This window comes from Cervus canadensis, chromosome 18 (genome assembly GCF_019320065.1).
Source record: "Cervus canadensis isolate Bull #8, Minnesota chromosome 18, ASM1932006v1, whole genome shotgun sequence".
Taxonomy (NCBI): Eukaryota; Metazoa; Chordata; class Mammalia; order Artiodactyla; family Cervidae; genus Cervus; species Cervus canadensis.
The window spans coordinates 26,989,549-26,995,657 of record NC_057403.1 but is presented as its reverse complement, the minus strand read 5'-3'; positions in this window follow the sequence as shown (position 1 = coordinate 26,995,657).

Here is a 6,109-nt window from a genome sequence, read left to right as displayed (position 1 = left end):
TTTAGGGGACGCCCGAGGGGAATCGAGCCCAGGAAAAGTTGGAATTCTACTTTGGAACTTTTCTCCGCCTCTACACCCCCCACCCCCCATTCCTAAGTCTTGGTTTGGCCTCCGGGCGTCCATCGCCCCGGGTCAGGCCTCCGGAAACTATGGCTCTTAAAGGGGCCGAGCGGAGGCAAGGGACTAGGGACGGGTTTCCGCCTAAGGATTCCTAGAGACCGGGCCACCTGCGCCGAGGGCGGGGCGGGCGAGGCCAGGCTCCGGGAACGCGAGGCGCTCACGCGGCTCTGTTGCCCCCCGGTGGCGGCTCGGGGAAATGCATCCTGGGGAGCGAAGAGTTTCTGAGGAGACTCCCTGGGAGGCAGGTTAGGTACCCAGGGATGCTTTGTTCCACGGATCTTGTTACAACCCAAGTTGGATCCCGACCCTCTGCTCAAAACTTTCCCAAGACTCCCTTTCCCAGCAGAAGTCAAAATTCTTACAGTGTGGCCTGATCCCTCTCTGAACCTCTGTACTCACCCCGTGGCTTACTCAACTGGACACCTCAGCGTTCGGCAATGACTCTCACCCTCCCAGCTTCAGGCCCCTTGCCTTCACTATTTTGGGAACACTTTCCCCTCAGTTATCCACCTGACCCTCCACATCCTTTAGGGCTTTACCTAAAGGTCACCTTTGCGGTGACACCTTCCCTGACCACTTTTATAATATTTCAACCAGCTCACATGCCTCCCTCCACCCACTTCTTTTTTGTTATTTTATTGTGGTTAAATATACATACCATCGGAGAAGGCAATGGCACCCCACTCCAGTACTCTTGCCTGGAGAATCCCATGGACGGAAGAGCCTGGTGGGCTGCCGTCTATGGGGTCGATAAGAGTCGGACACGACTGAGCGGCTTCACTTTCACTTTTCACTTTCCTGCATTGGAGAAGGAAATGGCAACCAACTCCAGTGTTCTTGCCTGGAGAATCCCAGGGACAGGGGAGCCTGGTGGGCTGCCGTCTACGGGGTCGCACAGACTGAAGCGACTTAGCAGCAGCAGTGGCATACATACCATATGATAGTTTAATCATTTGCGAGGATACAAGTCAGTGGCAGTAATTACATTCACATGGTTGCATACTCATAACCACTGTGTGCATGCTAAGTTGCTTCAGTCCTGTCCCGCTCTTTGTGACCCTTTGGACCGTAGCCCACCAGGTTCCTCTGTCCATGGGATTCTCCAGGCAAGCATACTGGAGTGGGTTGCCATGCCCTCCTCCAGGGGATCTTCCCAATCCATCTCTTATGTCTCCTGCATTGGCAGGCAAGTTTTTTACCACTAGAACCAACTGGGAAGCCCACTCATACCACTATGTATACCCTAATCTTTTCATCACCCCCAATATAAATTCTGTACCTATTAAACAATAACTCCCCATTCCCACCTGCCCCCAGCCCCTGGTAACCTCTATCCTACTTTCTTTCTTTATCAAATTGCCTATTCTAGGTACCTCATTTAAGTGGAATCAATGACATTTGACCTCTGTGTCTGGCTCATTTCACTACATATGTTTCAAGATTCATCTACACTGTAGCATATAGAAAAATCAAGATTTCTCCCTTTTAAGTTACTGAAAATATGCAGTGTTCTTAATATTAGCAAATATTAGTTAAGATGACTTAAATAGTTCAGTTATGCAGCTTAAATTTGAACTGTGGCTTATATTACACATGTTGTTTGTATACATTGCTTCTAATTATCTTATATGGCTTAAAAATCCTACCTCTAAAAGAAATTCAGAAAATTCACCTGATGTAGGTACTTTGACCGCCCCACCCCCCGGAGAAATGTACACTTGTATCATGCATTTTAACCAATGCTCCAATATAAGGAAGTTGTTTACTCAGTAAGTCCCGTCTGACTCTTTTGTGACCCCTTGGACTGTAACCTCCAGGTTCCTCTGTCCATGGAATTTCCCAGGCAGCTATACTGGAGTGGGTTGGCATTTCCTTCTCCAGGGGATCTTCCCAACCCAGGGATCAAACCTGTGTCTCCTGCATTGGCAGGTGAATTCTTTATCGCTGAGTCAGCAGGGAAGCCCATAAGGAATTACTACATTTTTTCATTTATTTTTATTAGTTGGAGGCTAATTACTTTACAACATTGTAGTGGTTTTTGTCATACATTGACATGAATCAGCCATTGATTTACATGTATTCCCCATCCCGATCCCCCCTCCCACCTCCCTCTCCACCTGATTCCTCTGGGTCTTCCCAGTACACCAGGCCTGAGTGCTTGTCTCATGCATTCAGCCTGGGCTGGTGATCTGTTTCACCCTAGATAATATACATGTCTCGATGCTGTTCTCTTGAAACATCCCACCCTCGCCTTCTCCCACAGAGTCCAAAATTCTGTTCTGTACATCTGTGTCTCTTTTTCTGTTTTGCATATAGGGTTATCATTACCATCTTTCTAAATTCCATATATATGCATTAGTATACTGTATTGGTCTTTATCTTTCTGGCTTACTTCACTCTGTATCATGGGCTCCAGTTTCATCCATCTCATTAGAACTGATTCAAATGAATTCTTTTTAATGGCTGAGTAATATTTCATGGTGTATATGTACCGCAGCTTCCTCATCCCTTCGTCTGTTGATGGGCATCTAGGTTGCTTCCATGTCCTGGCTATTATAAATAGTGCTTTGATGAACATTGGGGTGCATGTGTCTCTTTCAGATCTGGTTTCCTCAGTGTGTATGCCCAGAAGTGGGATTGCTGGGTCATATGGCAGTTCTAATTCCAGTTTTTAAAGAAATGTCCACACTGTTCTCCATAGCGGCTGTACTAGTTTGCATTCCCACCAACAGTGTAAGAGGGTTCCCTTTTCTTCACACCCTCTCCAGCATTTATTGCTTGTAGACTTTTGGATAGCAGCCATCCTGACTGGCGTGTAATGGTACCTCAATTGAGGTTTTGATTTGCATTTCTCTGATAATGAGTGATGTTGAGCATCTTTTCATGTGTTTGTTAGCCATCTGTATGTCTTCTTTGGAGAAATGTCTGTTTAGTTCTTTGGCCCATTTTTTGATTGGGTCATTTATTTTTCTGGAATTGAGCTGCAGGAGTTGCTTGTATATTTTTGAGATTAATCCTTTGTCTGTTGCTTCATTTGCTATTATTTTCTCCCAATCTGAGGGCTATCTTTTCATCTTGCTTATAGTTTCCTTTGTTGTGCAAAAGCTTTTAAGTTTCATTAGGCCCCATTTGTTTATTTTTGCTTTTATTTCCAATATTCTGGGAGGTGGGTCATAGAGGCTCCTGCTGTGATTTATGTCGGAGAGTGTTTTGCCTATGTTCTCTAGGAGTTTTATAGTTTCTGGTCTTACATTTAGATCTTTAATCCATTTTGAGTTTATTTTTGTGCATGGTGTTAGAAAGTGTTCTAGTTTCATTCTTTTACAAGTGGTTGACCAGTTTTCCCAGCACCACTTGTTAAAGAGGTTGTCTTTTTTTCATTGTATATTCTTGCTTCCTTTGTTGAAGATAAGGTGTCCATAGGTTCATGGATTTATCTCTGGGCTTTCTATTCTGTTCCATTGATCTATATGTCTGTCTTTGTGCCAGTACCATACTGTCTTGATGACTGTGGCTTTGTAATAGAGTCTGAAGTCAGGCAGGTTGATTCCTCCAGTTCCATTCTTCTTTCTCAAGATTACTTTGGCTATTCGAGGTTTTTTGTATTTCCATACAAATTGTGAAATTATTCTAGTTCTGTGAAAAATACCGTTGGTAGCTTGATAGGTATTGCATTGAATCTATAGATTGCTTTGGGTAGTATAGCCATTTTGACAATATTGATTCTTCCCATCCATGAACACGGTATATTTCTCCATCTGTTTGTGTCCTCTTTGATTTCTTTCATCATTGTTTTATAGTTTTCTATGTATAGGTCTTTTGTTTCTTTAGGTAGATATACTCCAAAGTATTTTATTCCTTTTGTTGCAGTGGTGAATGGTATTGTTTCCTTAATTTCTCTTTGTTTTCTCATTGTTAGTGTATAAGAATGCAAGGGATTTCTGTGTGTTAATTTTATATCCTAAAACTTTGCTATATTTATTGATTAGCTCTAGTAATTTTCTGGTAGAGTCTTTAGGGTTTTCTATGTAGAGGATCATGTCTTCTGTGAACAGCGAGTTTTACTCCTTTTCCTATATGGATTCCTTTTATTTCTTTTTCTGCTCTGATTGCTGTGGCCAAAACTTCCGAAACTATGTTGAATAGTAGTGGTGAGAGTGGGCACCCTTGTCTTGTTCCTGATTTCAGGGGAAATGCTTTCAATTTTTAAAAATCCATCTCATAAGAGAAGTCAGGAAGATCCCCTGGAGGAGGGCATGGCAACCCACTCCAGTATGCTTGCCTGGAGAATCCCATGGACAGAGGAACCTGGTGGGCTACGGTCCAAAGGGTCACAAAGAGCGGGACAGGACTGAAGCAACTTAGCATGCACACAGTGGTTATGAGTATGCAACCATGTGAATGTAATTACTGCCACTGACTTGTATCCTCGCAAATGATTAAACTATCATATGGTATGTATGCCACTGCTGCTGCTAAGTCGCTTCAGTCTGTGCGACCCCGTAGACGGCAGCCCACCAGGCTCCCCTGTCCCTGGGATTCTCCAGGCAAGAACACTGGAGTTGGTTGCCATTTCCTTCTCCAATGCAGGAAAGTGAAAAGTGAAAGTGAAGCCGCTCAGTCGTGTCCGACTCTTATCGACCCCATAGACGGCAGCCCACCAGGCTCTTCCGTCCATGGGATTCTCCAGGCAAGAGTACTGGAGTGGGGTGCCATTGCCTTCTCCGATGGTATGTATATTTAACCACAATAAAATAACAAAAAAGAAGTGGGTGGAGGGAGGCATGTGAGCTGGTTGAAATATTATAAAAGTGGTCAGGGAAGGTGTCACCGCAAAGGTGACCTTTAGGTAAAGCCCTAAAGGATGTGGAGGGTCAGGTGGATAACTGAGGGGAAAGTGTTCCCAAAATAGTGAAGGCAAGGGGCCTGAAGCTGGGAGGGTGAGAGTCATTGCCGAACGCTGAGGTGTCCAGTTGAGTAAGCCACGGGGTGAGTACAGAGGTTCAGAGAGGGATCAGGCCACACTGTAAGAATTTTGACTTCTGCTGGGAAAGGGAGTCTTGGGAAAGTTTTGAGCAGAGGGTCGGGATCCAACTTGGGTTGTAACAAGATCCGTGGAACAAAGCATCCCTGGGTACCTAACCTGCCTCCCAGGGAGTCTCCTCAGAAACTCTTCGCTCCCCAGGATGCATTTCCCCGAGCCGCCACCGGGGGGCAACAGAGCCGCGTGAGCGCCTCGCGTTCCCGGAGCCTGGCCTCGCCCGCCCCGCCCTCGGCGCAGGTGGCCCGGTCTCTAGGAATCCTTAGGCGGAAACCCGTCCCTAGTCCCTTGCCTCCGCTCGGCCCCTTTAAGAGCCATAGTTTCCGGAGGCCTGACCCGGGGCGATGGACGCCCGGAGGCCAAACCAAGACTTAGGAATGGGGGGTGGGGGGTGTAGAGGCGGAGAAAAGTTCCAAAGTAGAATTCCAACTTTTCCTGGGCTCGATTCCCCTCGGGCGTCCCCTAAAGGCGGCAGACTTCCTTTCCAAGAACGTGGCTCGGTTGTTCATATCACCTAAGTGGAAGGCGCGAGAGGGCTGCGGCGCCTCCGTCCCCCGGGACGGGAGGACCCCCAGGGCTAGTGGCAAAGTCAAGCACGGCTACTAACAAGCCTCTTCCAGCCCAAAGCTCGCTCAGACTCGCCCCTCCCCGCAGGGTGTACCTAGGCGGGTCCATCGCCAGCCGAGGAGAGGGGTGTGGGAAGAGAGGGAACAGGTGCGCGGCGCGTCCCGCCTCTCTCAACAGGTGAATCAACGCAGTTGAGTCTCTGTTCTCGTGATTCACACTCTGCTCGGCGTGACCGAAGCAGGAGAGGGCCGGACCGCGATCCCTGGTCTTCTACTGCCCTCCCGGCGGGCTGGTCACTTGGTTCCAACCCTCTGGGCCGGAGCGCACCTGGGTCAGCCCACTTCCGGGGAGGGAGGTGGGGGAGCCCCTCCCCGCCGCCCA